The 22664-nt window shown below is 48.9% G+C and overlaps 1 protein-coding gene across 7 annotated transcripts in view; it reads left to right on the top strand.

Annotated features, from left to right (window-relative positions):
• Positions 1-22664, top strand: part of Mcr (macroglobulin complement-related) — a 242829-nt gene that overhangs the window by 138897 nt on the left and 81268 nt on the right. The gene's annotated exons all lie outside the window — the stretch shown is intronic.

The raw sequence follows: 22664 nt of genomic DNA, 5'->3' as shown, positions 1-22664 counted from the left end.
ATGGCCACTGCGGCGGCGGCGGCCAGGTTTCGGCACCTCCGCCTCATCTGGCCGGTGTCTGTCCCTCCCCCGCGCGAGGAGCCGCATCGGGCTCCAGCGCCGGCTTCGAGCGCCGGCCGCTGTCGTCTAATCCTCTCTGAATAATTGCCTCGCTTGGCATCGTTCAGTTTTATGCGTGGATAGTGCGAGTAAACCCTGCTCGCGCTGTGGTCCGTGCTTTATTGCAGCAGTGCACCACGCTGGGCGCCGACTGAAGTTTGCCGTAGTCTGAGCATGGAGGGGGGGTGTGTAAGATATGTGCCTGCCTTTCGGCCAAGGCCGCATTTTGGTCACGCACTAGGAGCGCTACCAAAGCCAACAAAAGGAATAGGGTCCTGCGGTCTCGAGGGACTAGCCATCTACAGGTCAGATAACGCCGTTCAATCAAAGATATAGAGGATTCACTCTTAAAGGAAAGGTCTACTTAGCAGCATACAAATACTTCTTTGTTACGAACACTAGCTGGTTAATGTTTAATCAGGAAGTGTGTGTGCCGCTGGTATTGATTGCCAACATTTTTTTTTTTCGGCTGCTTTGGAGGTACGTTGAAGTAATTTTCTTGAATATAATTTAAGTGCTCCCCTTTAAGTGGAACGAACGATTACTGTACGTGCATGCACACGGTAACATACCTTCCAGAGAACTGCCCATACAACTGAAATTGAAAACGTCTCCTTTTGCTAGCTTTTTGTGGCGTATTCACTCTTATTTTAGTCGTAAAATCGGGTGTCGCCAAAATTTCGTGGCGGTCGCGTGTTTACGTCACGACCCTATTTCGCCAACCCAGTGGAATCGTGGTAGCGCTCATGCAAGCGTCTATAGTTCGTTATTCACGCTCGAGAAAGAAACGATATGCCACAATAATAACGCTGATAAATTCTTACCGGTCGTTCCACGAAGCCACCCTGCTGGTGAGCGCGGCTTCCGCAGCAATCGATGTTGATGGAGTCGCCTGTTGCGTGATGTTATGCTTGCGGATATAATTTGCATATAGTTAGTCTCTATGGGTTCGCAATTCTGTGATCCTTTATGCAGAGGGTCTCGCTTATCGATTATTTGTTTGGGAACTAACCAGCGCGTGTAGAGTGCTTGTTGTGTCTCGCCCAGACACCGGCAACCTGTAAGTTCGCTCTCTTCCCATCTTTCTGTACTTCACGGTTCCCCATGATTTTTCTTGTTTATTTGTTTGTTTCCTGTAGTGCGTTTTTTGCTCTCTTCGTCCATTTCCTCTGATTTGGATTTCACAACTGAATCAGTTAAATAAGCACGAAGTACCTTACCCATGTAAAACTCCGTCGCGAACATGTAACATGGGCAGAATATTAAAGCTGAAGCGTTTTCTTTTTCTCCTTCCCAGAACGTTATTATAGTAGTCATGAGTTCGCCTCGCATTCCGAGTTTTTGGCTAAACTGGAGAGTTCCCGGCGGTGCACATGGAGAATTAAGTGCGCCTCTCTCTCTCTCTCTCTCTCTCTATATATATATATATATATATATATATATATATATATATATATATATATATATATATATATATATCCCCTTTACCCCCTTTCTATACATATATTAAACATATACATACATATATTCATATAACATATATTCATATATATATATATATATATGTATAGTTATAGCGTCTTAACGAGCTCATATATATATGCGTGTGTGTGTGTGTGTGTGTGTTTGTGTGTGTGTGTGTGTGTGTGTGTGTGTGTGTGTGTGTGTGTGTGCGCGCGCGCGCGCATGCATTTCATAAGAAAGAAGGCACGACTGGTAGCTGGCAGTTTCAATTGCCGACTCTAAAAAGCATTCGCAGTTGCTTTGAATCACGAGCTCATTGCCTTGGGGTCGTGCCCTCTCGCTACATTTACTCATAGGATCACCGTGCGGAGGATATATAGAAGACTTAACTGGTAATTTAGCTAAGGTTCATAAAACAAATCCTCTGCTTGCGCGCAGTATATCCGCTGCCAAGGTATATCTGTTTCGAACGTACGTGCACAATGGCCGAAAAGAGGTCATATTTGTGTATATAATCAAGTCGATGCTTCGAAGCGATTTTTCTTTTTTTCTTTTCCTCTTTCTTTCTTGTTTATCTTCACATTCAATACCCCCTCCCTCCCCCCTCCCCCCCCCAAAAAAATGTAATAAAGAATGTCTTACTCAACAGGCCTGCAGGAAGCGGGCAAGTGGATTTTATTTAGTACTAGAGTGTTCGTTCGCTACCAGGGATACGATCTTCTGTATATCGTCGTGGCTAGCATGATGCCTTAAATATGAGTGATGCAGGTGATCTATAGATATTGCAGTGTGTAATTCGTTGTGGGCATGAGCGATGTGCTTGCTTCCCGCTGTAACGGTTGCAGAGAGCGTGAGAACGTTTCTCACTGTTCCATGAACGGCGCTGATGGGAGACTACGTGCACCGCATGCATCTAGTCCTTAATTCCCTCCCCCGGTACAGGGTAGCCAACCGGAGATAATTTCTGGTTAACCTCCCTGCCTTTCCTTTGCGTGTCTCTCTCTCTCTCTCTCTCTCTCGTCCTCAATTGTGACTCCGTCTCGCCGTTACTGTTTCATCAAGTAGAGGGCCGTTGTCAAAGCGGTCTTTCCGGATTCTTTGCTGTTGTGGATCATGTTTCGCGTAGAGTCGTTCGTATACCTGGCTTACGTGGAAGAGTAACCGCAACGGCGGAGCTTCGCCGTTGTATTCTTGACGTAACCTTTGTTCAGGCTTTTCCGTTTTTCTTTTCCCTCTCAGAGTAAACTCCCTGGCCTATTCTAAAAATCGCCGTCTTGTTAGTGCGCTCTTTCCATCCTGCTTCCTTTTGTTTTTCCGTTTTCATTATTTTTTTAAATAGCTGCTTTGATTGTCTATACTGTCATAGCTGCAGGTGCGCTTATTTTCGCACATTTTATCGGTCAAGCTCTCCGACCTTTCGCTGTGGCTGCATTGGCTACGGTGGTTTTCCTTGTGAGTATGAGGTCGGGGGCTTTATTCCCCGCCTCGTCTACTCGTAATAGCGCATACTGCAGATGTGGCTGCAGTCAGCCACAAAGACTGCGCTTTGTTCTTCGCTGCGCTAGCGTGTCGTCGCTGCTTTTCATATATTACTGAGATTGTCATGTGCCACCTTAACGGACGAATGAATGAAACTCTGTCTGTCCATTGTGTTGACGGTCATGGCGCAATTTCTGGTGGCGCGCACATGCATTCTATTCATTTCCGGGGCCGCGTTGTAATAGTCACTTGCATCCGCGTATTCAATAGGCTCGCTAACCCCGCTCCGAAGGTTCGCTTTTTCGGAACACTCGATTCCTCCGAACGTTCGTTGGTCACCTTGTGTGTCGTCGCCCTAATCCTACAGATTCCCAATTCATCTTCATTCAATGCATTCGCGGTTGCCACTGTCGCGCGCGGTCCCACCACCAGATAACACTTGGGCTGGGGCGAGGGCCGCGCTTTTCTCGAGTCCTCTCGTCCCAAGTGACGTTCGCCGGCGGGACAGCGCGCAATGGCGACCGCAGACGCGGCAGCACACCAACGCCAATTTTGGTCGTGCCGGCGTCGTTTCTCGAGCGGGCGCGCATCACTCTCGATCGGCTGCGGTCACTGAACTGAGTATACGCGCTCTGCTAAAATTGTATGGCCGCGGAGAGGGTCAGACGCGCGAGCGCGCGCTTTGTCGTCGTCGTCGTGCAGAACCGCTCCGGGCCGAATGCTCTCTCAGGGTCCGCGCGCTTGGCCCCGTTCCCGCGGCGGTCTCCGCAATCGCATGCCGCAGCAACCGGAAGGACGGCGCCACCCAATCGGCTCAGGAAGGGCGCGCCTCCTTCTCTCGGTTCCTTTCTTTCTCGCTTATCTTTTTTTCTCGCGCGCTTTGTCCTTTTGTCCCAGCGCGGATCGGATGGGGAAGGGGCATTTTGCGCTCGGCGCTCGTCGAACTGAGCGCCCATTAAACGCTCGGCGGGCTTGTCCGCCGCCTTTCTGAGTGGCGTTATTTGTAAGCGACGCGCGTGCAGCGCCCGACACCCGGCTAACTGCTCCTCCCCCGCCGTGTTTGTCCGCCGCCTCTCCCGGATGTTCTGGCGCGATTTACCTGCTCCTTCGCTGTTCCGTTGCTGTACTTCCATCACTTCGGGGCCGCCCCACTCCGGGATTGCGGGCGCCTTGCTACCGTCGCGCGGCGGCTTTCCGATGCCTCCCTCCTCCGCTCCGCGCTGCGTCGGGGCACTCTTTCGCGCTAATGGCGCTTTGATACGCCATCCCTCTGGCGCGCTGCATTCGGTAGTATGCCACCGAATGTAGGACGGCTCGTCGTCTGCGGCCATTCGAGATGGGCGCGCGCCTTTCCCATATTCAGCCAGTGCGGAAAGTGATCCTCTTGAGCACTTCGAGCCGGCGCCAGTGCGGAGAGTCCTGTGTTGTGGCCGATGCTCGTGAGGAAGCTTTCTAGCCTCAAACAGCCTGGTTGATTGCGCAAAAGGAGCAAAAAGTCCTTGGTTGTTCGTGTGTGTGTGTGTTCTCGAGGGTGAGACAGCAAGAAAGGTTGAGTGCGAAAGGGTGCGCTTCGGCGCGATTACTGGACGCCGAAAGATTACATAGCTTGTGCTACATTTTTCGAGAAATTAGGTATCGTTTATGCCGCTGTGGGGAACCGTCGTTACCTGACGGGATGCCTTGATCGTGGGTAAAGCAAATGTGCTTTCTTTTTTTTTTCTTTCCTTTTTTTTAAGGATAGGTGCCTCATCGACATACCTCCCTCTCTAAATTCTGGGGTCGCCTGCAACCAGTATAGTTGCGAATTCTTTCGCAATCACTTTCAACGCTTGCGTGTAGCGCCGGGAGTACTTGCACAGCTTTATGCTTACGTCTGCAACACTTATGCGCACACAATCGCTTAGTCGTTTCTGCAGTCCCAAATTTGCGCTCCGTGTTCAATCAGCGGCTTGCGCTCCCTGGCGACCAGGAACCTGAGGCGTAGTCTGACTTCGTGCGTTAGCGCGCAATGGCGCCCTTACATGAACCTCTAATAAGGCTTTGCTTACATGCGCACCGAAACCTCGGGCCTTCTTTGCAGTACTACATAACGTAACTGTTCGTATTTGGCAGGCATTGAAAAGTATGCTTGCTGTCTTGTGCTGCCTCAATAGGGGACTGTATGGGGTGCGTTCAGCTGCAGATTATGGTGTGCACGGTGCCGGAGGTGCCTTTACGTGACAATAATGTACAATGAGCTGTTGTGGCTGCAAGTAAGGCTATGGGGAGATTGAGCCGAGAGAAAGGTTTCGAGGTTGTAGAAGCAAACAGGGAAGTGAAAAGGTACGGTGGTTTTGAAAGAGACGGAATCTGCTTCAATCACAGGCTTGGACGAGAAATGGGCTGACGACTTGCTGGTCGCGCAGTTGCTTTTCTTTTCTTTCTTTTTTTTTAAGGGGGGGCGGCTGCAACAGAACTAAATCGGAAAGAAACGGAGGGTGAGTCGGAATGCTCGTACATCAGGGAGCCAAATGGGAAAGAGTAAATTCAATATGTCAAGAGTATCTTTCGTTATCATGCACAATGAGAGGAAAGAAAACTTGGCTGGGCGTAACCGTATTTGTGGACCGGAAATAATTGCAGAAAGAAGAATCAAGAGTTAGTGAAATGCCTAAGTGTTGATATTAGGTGTTTCGGGATTCACGCTGACATTATCCTATTACACTCCATCTCACAAGCTGGTTGCAGCACTGCCGAAAGTACGTGTAGTACACAGACAAATATACTTGCGCAGCGGTATATAGTTCCGGGTGTATCTGGCTGATTGGCTACACTCAAGAGAGCTTTATTTTTACTCGCTACACGATACGGTACAGCGATATGTGACGTATTAGGACTTTTGCTCATGCACGTCGTATTCCGAGAATTATTGTGGCAGTTACCGCCGGTAACTGTAATAGCCACCCTAACCGTGGCAATTAACATGCTAGCTTCCATACAGCGCCGCGGCCACCCGCTTCGATCCGAATTCGCGCTTGCTACTCGCTCTCCGCCCTGTCAGCAAGAAACAAGCGGCAAAATCCGTCATCGCTAAGTCTCATCTCAAGCTGAGGTCAGATCATTCGGTATGTTTTTTCGTAATTATTAGGACTGGATGTTTGTTTTCACGCTGATAGGACTACAGACGCGGCACCGAGCCGTAAAACTGGTTTGATTTCAAGTTTACAGATGGCGCCGCACCATTAGCATTAGTGATGCGTTGCCGATGCGGAACGCTATAAAAGCCCAATTGTTCACTGCAGCATTATATTACTACCCCGTTCTAAGATGGTACGTGATGACAGTTGCGAGCAAACGCCAAGTAGATGCCGAGCAGACGCTGTGGCGCAGGTGAACCTTTGTAAAGGCACTCGCCCGTACTACTTGCTAAGGAGGCTGCAAGGTGACTGCCGGAAAAGTGTACAGGTAAAGCGAAGCTCTGCTGTCGCATGCATGTAAAAGTAGCTTATGGTTACGGCGTCAAAACATCTTTTTTTTCGTCAATCCACCAACCATAGAGCAGGTAACGGGATGGCAAGCAAACGCTAAGCAGATGACGGCGCGGGGATGAGCATATCTCGAGGCCCATTCGGCCTTCCTATTGGCTAAGAATGCGTGTAGCTTCGACAGTACTGAAACCAGCTTGCTAGATGGAGTATAGGTGACATGAATCTTCACATACAGGATCTAGATGTTTATACCGACAGCAACGGGAAGTTAATGCTAGATCATTGCTAGCAACGTAACCTCGTTATCGTGAATACAGGGCCTAAAGGTGATGGGCAGACCACGTGGAAAACCGGCAACCGACCATTTATTACTGTCTGATGACAGAAGGAATTTGTGGTGAGCTGAGAGAAATGGTCATTGACGAGGCAGGGTATAGCAGCACAGGGACCCTGACCATAAACGAATCATTTTGAAAATGGGATATGTAGTTGGGAAAGAGAGCAAGGAGCGAAGAATGGCCAGTCCAAATTTGAACGACGAACAAATAAGTATAGTAACAAGAGTCGAGGAAGGATTTGGCAAATGGCCAAGCAAAGAATGGAAGTATAGTGGGCTTTCAAGTGTAATTACGACAGAAATACGGAAATAGAAGCAACATGTTCGTTGGGAAGGAAAAATAGAAACCGAAAATCTGGTGGAGCAGGGAGACACGAGAAGCGATTGCCGAATGACAGAAAATATCACGAAAGCACAGGCAGGCAAAAAAAAAAAAAACCGCAGTTGCCTCGGGCGGAAGTAGCCAGAAAATGGGAAATTCACCGGGAGAAAAAAACCTATGGTTCAAATACTGCTTCAAGCAAAGATAAAAGGTGAAAGTGAACGTTTGTTGTCAGAAATTCGTGAGAAAAAAAAAGGCTGCACCTAGAATGTGTTGGAACCACATAAACTTATTAGGCAGCAAGTCTGGAACACTATAACAACATATCCTAGACGAAGATGGAAACAAACGGGAAGGGGATGCGGCATTAAGTTACGTCCGAAAAATAACTTCCGAATCCTTCCAATGCAATGACGAGGTTGTATTTGAGGGGAAAAAATGGGCATGAAAGAGAGAGAGGGGGGAAGGGGAGGGAAGACATTGAGGTTAACCAGGCTGAGTCCAGTTTACTACCCTGCACGTGGGGAGGGAGATGTGGAAGTGAGAGAGAGAGAGAGAGAGAGATCAGTCTATATCGTTCTTTCACATGCACTAAGCTAGGTGCAGCATGTCTACAGTCGGGCACTCAAGTTTGCTGCCTTCAGTAGTGAAAAAACGCTCGAACTGCTTTCTGGGCCAATGAACTGTGAGGCCAGGCTCCCAAGATCTTCGCTTCCGTAAATGGCCTATCATCCAGTCTATTCAAGGCACACGGGAGAGTCTGGCGTTGGTTATCGAAGCGAGAACAGCGGCATTGAAGATAGCTGATGGTCTCTTCGGACTTTCACCTAGCGCTCATCGGTGAGTCCGCCATTCCAATACGATAGTTGTAAGAGTTTGTGAATGCTACTCTTACTCACAGCCGGCACAGCAGTGTTGCGTCACGTCGTGAAAGGTTTGCTGGTAATTTCATTTTCAGGGATGGCTCGAGGCTGTATAATCGATGGTTAGAGTTCCGCGGTGTTTGCCAGTAACGATAACGCCTTTAATTTCTCGTGGAAACAGGCCGATACACTAGTAGAACAGCATGTTTCAGGTTTGTTTTATGCGGACTACATTGTGCTGCTAGCTAACGAGCAAAGTGATATGCAACGTTTGGCTAATATCCGTGGACAGGAAGGCAAGAATGTAAGTCTGAAATTTAGCGTTAAAAAATCAGCTGTTATGGTATTCAATGAAAACAGTGAACAGACAGTGTCAATACAGGGCCAAGAAATACCTCGGGTAAAAGAATATAAATACCTTGGTATATGGATAAACGAACGCAATCGGTATACGGAAACACAGGGACAAGAATAAAAAATAATAATATGCGGATCCCACGCACTGTGGTAATCGATATAAGTGAATCTTTCTGTGCTGTTCGCGTTGATTGACGATAATGGGTGGTGATGTCGATAGCGAATGGCTAATTTCGTCAGCATTTAGTCCAATACGAGTGGTGAGTTGACGTTAAACGCTACCTTGCGTGCACCACTGCTGTTTGTCTACGTAGTACGCACAGGGAGACGTGTTTGCTTGAAGCGTTGTTATGCGCCATTGTTCGTAATCTCTGAGAGGGTTGGGCATTATCATTACTTCACGTGGCACATTGTATCGTTGCAGAAGTGTTCAACGTTAATTGAATTATGGGGCGGTGCGGGCCCAAGCCACAATCGGATTAGGAGGCACGCCGTAGTGGCGGACTCCGGATTAATTTTGACACCCTGGTGTTCTTTGACGTGCACCTAAGTCTAAGTGCACTCGCGTTTTTTTTTTTTTCCTTACCCGTTGAAATGCGACCTCAGGGTAGCTTCGCGGCCATAGCCGCGAAGCTACCCCGGTGGGCACAGAAATGTTGATTCGACGTGCGAGGAGTATCGCCTAGACCGTATACGGTGCTTTAATGTGGATTTTGGTCTGGACGCCCTACGTCAATTGTCCGCTTGGCGAATCCTTCAGCACTTGAAATCATTTTCGCGCACAGAATTTTTTTCTCGCAAAGGTTGGCGCGACATTTGTAGAGCCGTTAAACGAGCCAAGGTTCGTAAACGTTACGAAAAATTCGAGAGTTCGATCAAATTTTACGCGACCCGAGGCCCTGTGCGCTCGCGCGCCGATTCTGCGGAACACCGAGATGCTGATGGATCTATATTTTGCTTCATCTTTCTCGCTTCGTTGTGTGAGCCAAAGCCGCGATTGTTCAGATGTGGGGTCTGCCGAAATCGAATTTGGCGCGACCGAGGCAGCGCGCAATAGATTAGGCTCATTGATGGGAATTAACGGGGCGTTCCAAAGCAACACAGCTGCTATGAACCATACGTCGAAGTGGAAGGCTCCCGGCCGGGCTAGTTTTGACCACCTGGGGTACCGCACACCCATTGCTCGGTACACGAGTGCACTTGTGTTCCGTGTTCGTCGCAATGCATGCATCTGCCGTACCCTGGAATGGAAGCGTCGTACTCTGCAGCGATAGCAGAGATTCGAGGCGATTACTTTCTTTCTTCCTTTCTTTCTTTCTTGAAATTGTAAGTGTGACAGTTTATGTATTGCTGATTACGAATATTTCATGTGAAGAAAGCTTTACGACGCCGGCGCCGTGTAGCTTGATTACTTTATCGGAGAGGCAGAGGAGCACACGCCATGCAGACGCGAGCTCCAGTCGTCTGTGTATATATATATATATATATATATATATATATATATATATATATATATATATATATATATATATATATATATATATATATATATATATAGTGTGTGTGGGAGGGGGGATATTTGTCTTTATTTTCCCGAATTTCAAGTCGCAATACAAATGCAAACGCTCACCAAGATCAAAGTCGAAATATCCTAATGAGGCAACTCTAAAAGTTCTTGAAGGTCATTTATGAAAACAGTTTATTTTGCCTGCGGGGCCGTGCTGCAGGTTGCGCAGTATACGACGACGACGACTCCCGCAGCGAGGACGGGATTTTCAGACCGCCGCCGGCTCGCATTGCCGACAGGAAAGCGCGATCGGAGCAGTGTTCCCAGGCGTCCCGAGGAAATCCGATATGTCCCCTGGGCCCGGCGCGCTTTCGGCTGCGAGATCGGTCCTTCTCGGGGGCGGACCCGTCGAAGAGCTTGCGTGGGACAAAAAAAAACTGACCAACAGAAGAAACCCTCCGGCACTTTTCGCGGTGCACGACCGCGAGAGGGAAAGAGCTTGTGTTGCGTGCGAGCGATCGGATTCACGTCAGCACTCTGCTGTGCTTCGATGGCATGCGGCGCGCGGTGTAAGGGCCACGAGAGTCCGCGCGCACATCCTCGTAGACTGAGGCGACGCTGTATCGCGACTGCGGTGTGTGTTGTGAGGATGTATTTAGTTAGTTTATATGTTGCGAGTTCTACGCATAGCCCGAGTTCAATGCAGTAAACATTTTACTTAGAAGGGCGGCACATTCCATTGTTTCTGTCTCAAGGGCGTATAGCGCGAAGCAGTAAACGCGCTCGTCTGTTGTCTGGTTAGTTGCTTGCCGCTATACTTGAGGCAGAAAGCGCCGTTTACGCTGGTCCGCGAAGCCACACGATGCGCCCAACGGCATACCCTATTCGCACATAGTTAATATATAGAAATGTATACAATATGTCATGGCGCTAGCCCCACCGCCACCGCCCTGTTTTTCATACTCGGGTACTTCGCTTTCGAAAGCAGCCTGTGCACCCGCTCGACCTCGGCGCCACCTTTGGTTTTCATTCCGAGGAAGAAATAAGTACCACGCTTAAATTTGTGGTATATATGGCGTAATGTATCCTGAATGCATTAGATGCGTTTCATATAGTATGATAGGACAAGAAAAAAATGTTAATTGACTGCATTCTCACGAGCAGCGCGGGACAGAGGATAGAGGCATGTGGGCATGCTACGAGCACAAGCTAACAGTTGTTTGGCTAGTCTGTGCGGTACGTTCATAGTTCCAGAGGGGAAAAAAAAACAAAAAAAGCATGCGCATGAAAGAGAACGGAATGTACGTAAGCCGTTCTTTTTCTTGTATATACCGGTTTCAAACAATTTTTTTCTATCCTCCTCTCTGGATTGAGCATGAAGCAATCGCGGAGGAAGAAAGCTAAGAACGATCGAAGTTGGGCTCCAGAGCCAGCACCCGCTTCCGTACTTTCTCTGCGAGATTGAAAGTACTGCCCAGTGCTTGTACGCGCAGCTAGGGTTCATTCGCAGTTTCCTTAGCACCTATAGCTGTAGATCTTCTTTGGTCCTCGCGACTTGCAGTTATTGTACTGCTTTTGCCACAGCGAACCCCAGCGCGGGCGCTTTCCATTTTATGTGGTCGCACGTTCAACAATCCCTGCGCGCTTTGAGCCATTGTTCGCCTTTGAAGGCAGAGATCTCATTGAAAACGATAATTACGAGAAAATATCGCTACATAAACGCTGCTCATGTCTTCCATTGAAATGTGTACGATCTCTGCATTCCTTCTCTGCACTTCGCGGCCTCGCTGTTGTGTGGGAGGCGTTGGTTAAACGCTGAGGTTTAAAGTTGTTCGAGACCTCCGCACGACGTTTCGGCCGCCGGCTCGGTATAGTTGAAGGAGCTGTTTTGCTGCGCAGGCTTACTCCTGGTTCAGCCTTCCTCGCTAAAGTTTTGAGCAATACGTAAATGCTGCATATACCGACGAAGTTCCGCTCAACTGAAAGCGACGAAAGGTGTTCCCTTCGCAACTCCAACTCCAAAATATTGCGGAGCATGGGATCCGAGAAGAAAAAAAAAAAATCCTTGAAGCCATTTCAAACATCTCGAACCGAAATTTTGCAGTGGGTACTTCCCCGTATGGGTATCACATCTTTCACCTTAATGTCAATTTCGAGCTGTGAGAACCTTTGTGATGTGTGCTGTACAAAGCTGAAAGCCCTGAAATGTCGACCTATTTCGAACCAAGGTACCTAAGCGCGTCCCGTCCTCCTCTCTCTCTATGTCTCCATCGCTCACGCTCACATATCGCAAGTTTCCTTCAGTCAATCTTCCCCTCTCTCTCCCACTCTTTTTATATTTCCCAGCACGGCCTCCGGAAGTCATTATCAGGCGAGAGACAAAATCGTTGGCATAATCTGTGCTGTCACGGCGTTGAACTTATGGTTTTACCGTCAAATCCCTACCCGCTTTTGAAGTTTTACGTTGTTTTCCAACTTTGTGAACTTGGACTGGCCGTAAAGTTGACCTGCGGGCTGTTTTAGGACTTTGTCACGCCGATCGTTTTCGGCCGATTTATCCCTTTACGTCCTTTCGTCTCTCGTTGATCTCGCTCTCGCATCAATAAAGGAATCTCAAAGCTACCTCTTATACCCTCAAATTTCACATATTTATAGAGATGTTAGCAACAGCGTATGACTGTGGTTTTGTCAGCTTTTCACTCTTATTGTTCCACGCGATGATTAAGCATCTGTCGCTCCGAGCTGTCTACGTCCTCTGACATTCATGAAGACTCGAGTGTCTCCTTCGTTTCTTCTTTTTTCATTCCTCAAGTGGATCCCAAGCAATGCGGGTCACATTGACTGTGTGCTCGAAGGAAGGAGGTAATATTTTTCCCGCCCCTCGGGCGAAAACGACGAGACGCACGCTATAGCCAGAGCAGCGCGCGCGTCTAAAGTAAAAGAAACCGTGTCCGGGATCGTCCCGCTGTGCATTGTGTTACACGCCGGGAGTGCAGCCTGTCGAGTCCGCGGCCCGCACCCTTCGCGGCTGCGACGGCGCCGACGAATGCTTGCCGCATGCCCGGCGCGGGCCGCCTCTTGACGGGCAACGAAAAAACAAAGGCAGGAGAGGGGAATCGGATGAATGCGCTTTCCTTTTTCTTTTTTTTTTTGTCCGCATTTTGTGCTGGGCTTCCCTCGTTCAAAGGCGGGAGACGTAGCACTTCTCGGGCACCTTTCTTTATTCTATAATATACTGCTTGTTTTTCTTTCTCTGCTCGCTGTGTTTGAATCGTCTCAAATCTCTGTGCGCGTTGTTGAGAGAAAAGGGGAGGGGGCGTTTTGTCGGGAAAGTTGTAGTGCAAGACGGTCGCTTTCGTTTGTTCTCGGAAGACCTTCGTGCCTTTAATTTCTTTCTCTGTGCGCGGTTTTGGTTTGCTGGCGCAACTTATTGCTCGGTCGCGCTGGCGCCGCGGGTGCGTCGATTTTTTTTTTTTCTTCCGGGGGGGTGGGGGGGGCTCCGGTTCTCGAATCTCGCGGCCGCCTGTTCTGGCCTCGCGCGCGTCCGTCGCTTTGACGCGCACGTCCTTCCTTCTGGTTTAGCCATTTTTCACTGCGAGGGGACCCGGGGCGGCTGGCCTCGGAAGAGGCCGGAGCCGCGGGCCTGCGGCGGACTGCTTGCCTGGGCCTGCCTCTGCGTGCGCGCTCTGAGTGATTAGGGCTGCTGCGCCTTTTATTTGCTCGAAGCGAAATGGGCCGCCTGACCGCATGTTGCGCGCGCGCGCAGCTCGCTGGTGACGCCGGCGCTGCCTCGTACGCGCGCGACGCCGGTGATACGAAGCATGCGTGCTATTGTACGGCTTTATGCAAACTTACGCAGGTCACGAAAAGTTTGCGCGCCATTTTTAATCTAATGACGCAAGGACGGGCATCAAGTTTAGCTGCACTCTTTGCGGCTCATCTTGAGCCCCGAGCAGTGATCGCCATCTATCCTGGGTGCCTTTCCTTTCTTTAACGCCGCGCGTCCGGTGCTTCCAGGCATAGAGTTTCGTGCACTATACGAGAGGGAACTGCGGCGCTGTAGGTAGAGTGTCTACGGAAGCTGCAAGCAGGACAAGTTCAACCAGCGTGGGGAATGATGGGTAGTACAGGGATTCGCCTAAACTTCGTCCTTATGCCTTTAAAAGGCTTCGTGACTTTCGACAGTGATCACTTTTAAGAAGTTACTGCGTTATAAGTAATTAAGCAAGCATTCCTAAAATTGTCCGACGGCAGGATTCGAACACCGGACCTCTAGCACAGAAGCCTGATATTGAAACCATTACGGCACGGACGCATGGACAAGTTGAACCCTTGCAATTAGCAGCGTGCTTGCAGAGTCTCATTACCTTCCGCATAAAAAAGGGAGAAGTTTCTTTGATATTTTGGCAATTTAAATTTAAGCCTGTTAAAGCGTAATAAACGAAGCCACAAGAACGTCTGACGCCGCACGCACGAATTTTAGACAAATCCATGTGTGCCAACCATATAATTCCCATGGTGGCTGAGTGATCGCAGCGCCAGAGTTCCCCCTAGTAATAGTAGAAAACTCTATAGCATGCTTCCAGGTCACGAACCTGGAAACGTGCGCGTTATCGGCGTGACGTAGCATTATTAACAGAAAAGTATGCGAGCGCACATTTTTAAAGAAAGTACACGCACGCAGGATAGATAACGATTATTGTTGGGGAAAATTAAGATGCGCCCCAAATAATGTAAACTTTTCTTATGGGGTAAATCCGTCCATAAAGTGTATAACACTCCTAAAATACACAAGGAAAGTCTGAACACGATCGAAGACCTGGTTAACCGGAAACGATGCAAAAACAGTAAAGGTGGCAATAATAAGCGCCGCAATAATGTTTTCGCACCTGCAACTCCCGGTTACGTTACGAATTTCGGCGTCGCCTGTTCGAGACTATATTGTATTGTTTATCGACAAAAAGATTGCATTGAATTCTAAAAGAAGCAATGATTCTGTACAGCCACTTTTCAGCTCCCCCGCAGACACAGCCCAAATGCGGAAAAATATTAAATCCCCGTTATCGTCACCGATGTTGCGGCTTAGCCGCTACATTCGAGAAACAGGTGACTAATTAATTTCCTTCACTAATAATCAACTTTTTCTCACCAAATGCTAGTAGAGCTTTGAAAGTCTAAACTGAAATAATGTTAATTGTTAGTGAACGTTTAATACGAGCAACCCTGCACAGGTGTATCACTGTTATGCCCTAACAGTCCCACGTCATAGAAAATATGAATTGGTATTGTAATCAATTAATAAAATTGCATTTAGAACTATCGACAGCTGAAACTTCACTCCAGCACACCAGAAACGCAACTATGGGCTTTGTGTTAAGCTTCCCCAGCATGAGTCAGCATGTTGGGGCATCGAAGTCAGCGCAGCTTATGTGACACGTCGGGCATATTACCGCGATATACTTGTGGGCATTCCGTACAAGGCACACAGCGGGCACAGGGGGGGGGGGGGGGGAAGAGTGGCTGATGATTGATGTCGGCATGCTTCGGGTTTCGCCTTTCGTTCGCGAACGACGCCTCTCCCCGTTTCGTGATTTTTGTTAATGCTTGCTACTCGTACAAAACTATCACGTCCTGGGCGCCATTCCGGAATATGCTATAGTGTAATGTCACGTTCCTTTAGTTTCATCCCTTGAGCCACATCGCGCCGGCGTGCAGATCCAAGCCGGCCGCCCGATCTCACGCGGGAATAGTGAGCTTGGGGGAGGGGGGGGGTACAAGAGAAAAAAAAAATTGTAGCCATCTGATGAAGGAGGCAGGCGCCCAAGAGATACAAACCGGCGCGCCCGTCGGCCTGCGTGCTCCCCTGCAAGATGGATGGAGTTGATAAAGCGATAGGAAGGAGACAGGTTATCTCCGGGCGCACTTTGACGCTGCTTAAAAGTAGTGTGGAGGAAGGACAGAGAGCGGCCTTAAGAATGGGGTGGGGATGGAAATTGTTGCCGACGCGGCATGTAAGGTGAAAGAGCGTGGAGAAATCGATCACCGACTGCGCTCATCGCTTAGCTTCACGGACTGTAGGCACGCTCGCCGTCAGTCGGGTTTCTTTCGCCCGCGCATAGATACGCTCTCGCCTCGGACACCGGAACGCGGAGCGCTGTCTTCCTTGAAATGCCGCGTCACCTTGCGTTATTGTTGTTGTTATTATTATTATTATTATTATTGTTGTTGTTGTTGTTGTTGTTGTTTTCGACCTGTCTGTACCGAGTACGACAGCTGTCTAACATCATTGCCTTTGCCCCTGCTTATTTACTCGCGAACCCTGTCTTTGTGTGTGTGTGTGTGTGTGTGTGTGTGTGTGTGTGTGTGTGTGTGTGTGTGTGTGTGTGTGTGTGTGTGTGTGTGTGTGTGTGTGTGTGTGTGTGTGTGTGTGTGTGTGTGTGTGTGTGTGTGTGTGTGTGTGTGTGTGTGTGTGTGTGTGTGTGTGTGTGTGTGTGTGTGTGTGTGTGTGTGTGTGTGTGGTAGTAGGAAGCACTTTACGATACATGGTCGTATTTTTTCTCATGAGCGTTCTTCTAATGAAGCTTGTCACTTCTCGCGCTTTCCAGCAGGGATAGACAATATTTGAGATAGAGAGAAACGAAAAGGGAAAGGTAAGGAGGTTAACAAAAGACGTGCCCGGTTGGCTACCCTACACTTGGGGAGGGGAAAGGGTAAGAATAGATAAGTAGAAAAAAATATAAAAGTCAGTCAATCACCGTCAGTCGCAGAGGAATCTCCACTGTCGCAAGTGTTCACACAATCTAGTGTCCTTCAAGAAGTGCAGAATTGCTTCTGTAGACTTTTACGTGCAAGCGTACATAAGACCATGGTCCAAGGATCTTTTCTTCTGAGAGCGCTCTGTTATCTCACAGGTTAAGTTTCGCTTGTAAAGCACGTCGTTGAGTGTCAAAGGATGGGCAGTGGCACAGAAGGTTCTCTACAGTCTCATCGCACCCGCACCACGCCGCACTGTTGCTTATTACTATCAGGAATCAATAGGAATTTGTAAATGAGACGTCCAACCACATGCGATACAACAAAGTTGTTTCGCGACGGGAGAGTCCAGGTGGCAGGCGAAGTCGCATGTTAGGGTCGAGAGAATGGAAGCGTGAGTTGCTGAAACCCGGTGAATTTCATCGTAGAAGTGTGGTGTGGCGAGAGAGTGATTGAAGTTTCCGCCCAGCATCCGTTATCGAGAGTGGCATAGGCAGCTGTTTTTGATGAAGCGAGCGAGCAGCTTCATCTGCGCTGCCGTTGCCGACAATTCCGCAGTGGCTCGGCTACCACTGAAATACAATGTCGTGTCCTTTCTCGAGCGCGTGGTGATGAGCTTGCCTTATTTCGTACACTGCTCGTGTAGCCCATGACGTAGGGCAAAGTGCAGTTTGTAGGGCTGCTTTGGAATCGCAGAAGATGGCCCAATGATTTGGTGGCTGCTGGAGTACGTACTTGAGTGCACCTTGAAGAGCCGCAGGTTCTGCTGCTGTCGACGTAGTATTGTGCGAATACTTAAGCTGCAGAGACGACGTCCGATGGAACCACTATTGATCCGGTAGATCTCTTGGACTTGATGGAACCGTCCGTGTAAATGTGTATGCGGTCAAAATAAGACTCGTTCAGGAGAAGCAGAGACAACTGTTTCAGGGCTAGCGGTGACAAGTCTGCCTTCTTAGCAATTCCAAGAACTGAGTGGCACACGTAAATTTGCTGGAGACACCAGAATGCCGATGTTGGGCGTTTCGCAGGCTTGAAGCCAGACGGTATCGAGTCATGGTGTCTCGTCGCAATACCACAGAATGTAGGCGTTAGTATTCGCACTGGCAAATCGGCTAAGTAGGATGGTAGCCGTGAAAGGTGTCGAATGTGCGCTCTTATAGCCTCACCAACGATATGAGTGGTGATTGCGTGCGCCTGTGTAATGGCAATCGTTGCAGCTTTCAAAGAACATCTCGGGAGGCCAAGACATCTACGAAGTGCTTGGGCTTGTACGCTCTGTAGTGCAAGTATATTAGTCTTGCATGTGTTGGACAAAACAGGAAGACTGTATCGCAAAAATCGGAGAAAAAGTGCCGTGTATAGCTGCAACATGGAGCGCACGGACGGTACCCACGATTTTCCCGCTACGAATTTGAACATAATCGCAATACAAATGAGACCCGCCATAGTTGCCCAGTGGCTATGGTGTTGGGCTGTTGAGCACGAGGTCGCGGAATCGAATCCCGGCCGCGGCGGCCACATTTCGATGGGAGCGAAATGCGAAAACACCCGTGTACTTAGATTTAGGTGCACGTTAAAGAACCGCAGGTGGTCGAAATTTTCCGGAGTCCTCCACTACGGCGTGCCTCATAATCAGAAAGTGGTTTTGGCATGTTAAACCCCACAATTTTATACATATGAGCTTTTTATTCATCTATGAGACACGCAGACTCCATGTGAGGTCACGATCTACAATAACGCCTAAGAACATGTGAGCTTTCTTGTACGCAGTTGACTGGCCCTCGATACATACCGTGTAGAAAGACATCGGTTTTCGTGTGAATGCTACTAGTGCACATTTTTCTGTAGAAATCGCGAGATCTTTTCGGCCAAAGTATGCCGCTGTCAGGGTTGCCGCTTTCTGTATTCTGGCTCGTACTTGTGGAGGTGTCACGCTGGACAGCCAGATGCAAATATCGTCAGCGTAGAGCGATACATTAGCCATCTGTGGTAGCGTTTCGGTGAGCTCCACGAGAACGAGATTGAAAAGAGTCGGGCTCTCAACACTACGCCTTGTGGGACACCATGAGTGGAGATATCTACTTGTCGGGTGATCCTCCGTAAGGCCAAACGCAGGTCTCCGTGAGAGATAGCTCCTAATCCACCCAAAGACGTGGCCTCCAAGTTCTGCAGCCTCAAGGGCTTGGAGAATGGCTTCATGGGCTGCGTTGTCGTAGGCACCTTCTACATCTAAGAAGAGTGCCTTAGAGAGGCGCTTCATAGCTTTTTGTTGCTGCACGGAGATCACGAGATCAATGACGCTGTCAGTTGAAGACCGCCCACGTCAAAAACTAACCATAGCTTCAGGGTAAATGTTATAGTATCCGAGGTACCTTTCCATACGTGTCAGCAACATCCTCTCCATCACTTTACCGATGCAACTCGCATTTGCAATCGGCCGGTACGATGTAAGGTCCAGAGGAGACTTTTCAGGCTTCAGTAGAGGCACCAGTCGGCTACGCTTCCAACCATCGGCGACTATGCCGTCCCGCCAAGATCGATTGAACATATCCAGAAGACAACATCGTGCAGTTGAACCTAGGTGCCTTAAGGCAGCGTAGGATCGCCATCCCCGTCGGGACCGGGTGATGACGATCGCCTACATGCAGCCAAGGCCGCTTGCAGTTCCTCCATAGAGAAAGGCACTTCCATGCTTTGTTCTCTCGCGATGGGAACGTCATGTAGCGAGAACTCAGCGAGCAGAACGAAGTCGCCATTAACTTTCGCACAAAATTCTCCCGTGACCTCAAGCTCTGAACGACTGATGCAGAGTCAGCGCTCTGAGGGGAAGGCGTTGGCGTGTCAACAGCGTAGATGCTCGGCCGATTGACCTATAGCTATTACGCCGGAATGAAGCGCGATGCAGAAATAAGCAGTATACAAAACCTCGTGCACCTAATTACTCGGAACTTGTGCGTGCGACCGTGGCGTTATATAGCATGCGCTCTGTCTTCAAAACGTAAGCTTTTGTGAGCCATTCCCACACAGACTGGCAAATCTAGAAAGCTGCGCCATCCAGTTGATTTGCTCGTGTTTCGTTCTGCGCACGTCCATCAACTCGCGGGCGCCGGCACTGCTAGGTGAAGATTAAGTAGCCAACGCTCGATCCACATTGTTCCATTTGCTCAGCTCGAAATAATTATTTGTACTGGTGAATTTGTAGACCTAGTCGAAAGCTATGCGAAAACCCTTCTTGCGGGCTCTTCGAGAAGGGGCAACTCAAAAGTGCCCGCCATGATTCCAAGAACACTTGCCCGGTACACAATACACGTGCGCTTTGGGAAGGCAAACTGCTTCTGCAGTGCGGGCGTTGTAGTGTCTAAATCGATGTCAATCTTAATGCTTTATTTAATGCTCGTTATATCTGCGAACGGATATAGTTTTCTTTTCCGATATGGTTCGGTTGAACGGCGCCGTGCGTCAAGCATTAAGCAAGCTTGGAATCTTTCTACTTTTTAAGTTATACGAGCATCATTGAGTGTGTTCCTAAACTCTTATTCTTAGCGAATTGCGGAGATCGTTACCGTTCGCAACCAGCGGCCGTTACTGGGAACTGTGGTAGCGCGAAGACGTTTAAATATCAAGCTGGCGCGTCGGGGAGAGTCGTTAAGGCGTGCCGCCTCCTGTAATTATAAACCACTCAAGCGCGCGCAAATGCCAGCATAACGCGAGCACCATTACGCAGATGAGTGAATTTCTCTTGTAGCGCGAACTTACTTGGGCACACGTCGATTATGCGTGTATTGCTTCCCCACGTGACGCGTACCCCCCCCCCCCCCCCCGGGTCTGAATTGGGTTAATAACTTCAAGCGCGACGATGCGTGGCAGCCTCGACGTTGCCCCGCTTCTCCATTTAGGTTTGTTTGCACTGTAAATGATTTAAAGCAGGACGCTCTCCCACTTCCAAGTGTATATGCGGCCCAGTGTCGGGCACTCAGGGCAGCGGGCATTTGCTTTGCCCAGCGCCCGAATGACGCGCTGTATGCAGTAGTATAATGAGCCACCGGATATTGTCGGATCATCGTGTTGATAATGAGTTTATACAGAAAATTCTTGCTGATAGTATAAAGAAATTGGGAAAAGTTTATATAGCGTTCGATAACACTTTCAGTTGTGATCCAGTTGAATATTAGGCATGATTTTTGCAAGGGTATGCGCACTTCGATTGCATTATGCTACTCAACTTGGGGAACTGTATAGGGCACTTCTGAAGCGCTACGTCATCGACGGTAGCATTCCCTTTTCGTGTTAAGGTAACGATGTCGCAACGCTCGCTTAAGGGGCTGACAACCAATTTTCATGGTACCTATTTTTGTTTGAAATGCAATGGAACGCTCAAAGGTCAAAGCGTCTAATCATGATGTATTAACGCGCAAACATTTAACGCCATGGAAATTTTTTTATTAGAATTTTTCGATTTGCAGTGAGCATGTAGTCAGTCGTTCACTAGAAGCACGCTGAAAACGGTGATAAGGGAGCGCGATAGCGATTATACGCCGGCATTAGTGGCAGGCAGACAACTGCTGCCGTAACTGTGAGAAAATATTATTTTGTTTATCAAGTCGATGTTCCTGCGATTCATGTTTTCCGAAGTGTTAAAGTATTTTTACGATAATAGCTACGTGTTTTCGTGGTTCCCTGTTCAGCTGCTTTGGTATTTAACCAGTCAAAACGAAACCAATCGGATTGAAAACGAAACGACGCTTTTACATGTGATACGCAGTTTAGCGTGTTGCCGTAGCCATACGTGCGCTTTTTATTTGCGAAGCGTAGAACAAAGCACAAGTGTCTAATAATACAGCAACTGCAATTTTAAGCAGTAATCTTGTTGTACTTAGTAACAGCCGACTTACGCACAGTAATCTCGTAGACTACATCCGAAGTACCAAAATTCCACCGCCAGACCTCACAACTTACTGTCTTTTGACACTCGCTTTCCCAATTTAAAGTTATAATTCCTACTTAAATCGCGAACAGCGCGCTGGATTCTATCACTATGAACCATGGTCTTTTCATTTCCATCAACGTCTCGCAACGCATCCTCGCCACTTATCAGTCCCTTCAAAACAAAAAAGAAAAGGAAGGAAAAAGAAAAAGAGAGAAACTAAGGTTGCGCATACGGAAATGGTGGCTCGGACAGGGCCGTATTTTTTATGCAAGCACCAGTGTGTCTCCGTCATCTCACACTTGGGAGAGGTGATGCGCTCGCCGTGAGTGTGCATGATTGTGTGCGCCTTGCGGCTGAGCGCTTTTAGCCCTGCCGAACGGGCCGGCATAGGACCGGCGAGTGCCGCAGCTGGCACCAGAAGCCGCTAGTGTCACGCACCCACGTGGGCGTCCATTATGGGCTCCCGAAGCAGCGTCAGCGGAAGGCGGGCGCCAAACACCGACGCCCCAAACGGAAAATAACGACGATAAACGAGCGCGCGCGACAGCCAAGTGCCGCCATTCCGTCGACAGCGAGCAGGGAGGACAGGGCGCGCGGATATTTACATCTTCGAACAACGCACGCTCATGCCTTCGAAGGTGGCTCTCCGCAGCCTGCAGGAGTGGCCTGCTCGATGGAAGGGCGCCTACCGGCAATTCAAATATTTTAGAATGAAATATGGGTGGTCGCCCTTCGAGATTTGCGGTACCGGTGTGACATGACAGTCTTTGGTGGTCTAGTCTCATTTGTGGGCCGATCCCGGAGATAGATCTGGTACCGGTGGTTCCGGTGCTCCTGGCGGTATCACGATGCGGTATCGGCGGCACCGGTGGTAAGGGGAGCGTTATTTCTCGCATTCTTCTATCGTTGGAACTGACGTTTTGAGGCTGTAGTTGACACTCGTGCGTCTCTCCATGGCCGAAGACGGGGACGCTGTCGTTTGACACTGCGGGCCTCTCAGATTAAATTATATGGTTCTCACCCCCAGATCGCTTGAGACTACATTGTCTTTCATCGACGCCAACTACACGGTGAATCGCCTTCCTA

This window comes from Dermacentor albipictus, chromosome 1 (genome assembly GCF_038994185.2).
Source record: "Dermacentor albipictus isolate Rhodes 1998 colony chromosome 1, USDA_Dalb.pri_finalv2, whole genome shotgun sequence".
NCBI lineage: Eukaryota > Metazoa > Arthropoda > Arachnida > Ixodida > Ixodidae > Dermacentor > Dermacentor albipictus.
Note: the sequence above shows the minus strand (reverse complement) of the source record. Positions and strands in the feature narration are given on the sequence as shown.